The sequence below is a fragment of the Pundamilia nyererei genome, unplaced genomic scaffold, assembly GCF_000239375.1.
Source record: "Pundamilia nyererei isolate P.nyererei 1_Seehausen unplaced genomic scaffold, PunNye1.0 scaffold00011, whole genome shotgun sequence".
Taxonomy (NCBI): Eukaryota; Metazoa; Chordata; class Actinopteri; order Cichliformes; family Cichlidae; genus Pundamilia; species Pundamilia nyererei.
The window spans coordinates 4,213,099-4,215,408 of NW_005187412.1; positions in this window are offsets into that span (position 1 = coordinate 4,213,099).

A 2,310-nucleotide genomic window follows, 5' to 3' on the forward strand; every position below is an offset into this window, starting at 1 on the left:
GACAATGGGTCAGATAGGTGGTCACCAGGCTGTCCTAAAATCAAAAAATATGAAGTTTTCATTAATTCACAGAAAATGAAACAGGTTGGATGAACCTATTTTGCGTGTACATGTAAAAATAATCATTCATATTTCAAATTGGAAGAATTTATTTACCAACATGCAAAGATTATATGGATTCATATTAACCTGAGATAGTGTCTAAATATTATTCAACACACAGGAAAGATTTACTGCAACCGTCTCATTCATATTTCACGAAGCAGACCAAGGAAGCCTTTTCCCCTTTTTTTCAGCTTGGCTGCCGAGAGCTCTGATGTAATCATGCAGATCACACACACCCAAAATTTTGTTGACAGCGATAAAGGACTGATCCTTTTCTTTCCCTGTTACCTTTCTCTCGTGCATCTGTGTATCCATGTACCCTTTGCGGAGCTTAAGATAAGTGCTTTGAGTCTTACAGTTGTGTCTTCTCCATTTAACAGAGCAACAGGAAAAGTGCAGACAGTACAGCGGCAGGGACACGATGTGAGGTTACTGCATTTGACGACATGGGCTGACTCCTCTGACATGCACAGCTGCGACACATGCCCCCCCCCCCCCCCCTTCTTAGGAAATCTTTTGCACTTATTGTAAGTTTTACTTTCTGGATATAGAGTTGCATTACACATCATGGTGTTTTGTATGTGTACAGAGGTTCCAGTGCCTATGAGAATCTTTTTGAAGTTGTGAGTCATAATAATGGGCAATTAAATAACTGTTCTTGTATGTGAAATTCACCAGGATTACGTATGAGAAAAAGAGATTTTTTTTCCTTTTTAAAAAAACTGTTGATACATTCATTTAATGCTAGTGCAAAACACATATACAGATTCAGACATATGTAAACACGTTAAGAACTATTATCATCGAGTGTGAAAAAAGCTGTCTTTTATCCAATAAAGTAGTGATCCAGGAGAAACAGAAAAAAACCTGCAAAGAATTATTTTTCAGTAACTTTAACACAGCTTTCTGTTTAAATGCTTCCCTATGATTCTAACGGTTAATAGCTGTAAATGAAGTTGTGTGAAATAGTGCGAAGGTGCTTTTATGTTGCTGCCCATCTGGGAGCTAATGATTAATTGATTACATTTTTCATTTTACTCCTGTCTCTGTAATTGATTCTGAGAGTGCGTTTCATGTCTCTTTATCACTCTTGGCTGCATCTTTGAGATTCATTCAGTCCTCAGTTTAAAAGGCTTATGTAACAGATCTCATTCAAGTTTGTGCTTTTGGTTTGGGAATACAAGCTGTTCTTCAGACAGCTGATTGTCCTGTCTTAGATCTTCTGTGCTTAATCACAAATGATTTAAACTATTTATTCACTGGTGTCATACAGTAGTATTATATGTGTGAATTTCAATAAACAGCTCTCTGGTAAAATCTGCAGTTGCTTAGTTGATGTTTAATGTTTAAATGATTTATAAAATTGAACTCAGGTCAAAAAGAGATGTGCTGATCTGTGTATGCATCCCTAGTGAATCACAGAGATGACCAGCAGCTTACATAACAATTAACAGTCATTGCATTAGTAAAATAATCAGTGCACAAAGACTATCACACCAGATTACCCTGGAAAGCTGAACCAAAAGGTGGTATTTGAGACCTTTGCATGATTACTGCTAAACCTCTTGCAAATTTTGTATGTATGATTTTATAAGTTCAATATTAAAAAAAGAAATTAACTACCTCCCAGCTTTAGTACTTCCCACACACGTTCATCCACATTTTCCCTGGCTGAGGCTCAGGAGGTGGAGCAGATTGTCCACTAAAGGTTGGGAGTTCAGTGGCTGGCTGCTCCAGTCTACATGCCAAAGTATCGTGGGCCAAAACATTGACCCCCAGGTTGCTTCTGATGCGTTCGTCAGAGTGTGAATTGTGAAGTGCTATATAAGAAGCAGTCCACTTACTATTTACAAACACACTCCCGCATTTAGTTTGTTGGGATCTACTCATCTCAACTTCATCCCAACCCTTGGAAACAGAACTCTCGAGTCTTTTTTGGACACCAGTTTAAAAAACAGTCGGCTCAATCACACAGAAAAACACAAATATTATCACAAGTGTGTAAAACGGTGTGACCACAGACTACAAGACTCAAGAAATTCATCTCATACCAATTCAAAACTACAGCAACCTCAAGGCATTTTATATTGTAAAGTAAAGATCCTACAATATTAGATTAGATTAGAGATTAGATAGAACTTTATTAATCCCTCGGGTGGGTTCCTCTGGGAAATTCGATTTCCAAAAAAGCACAGCACCGACAGA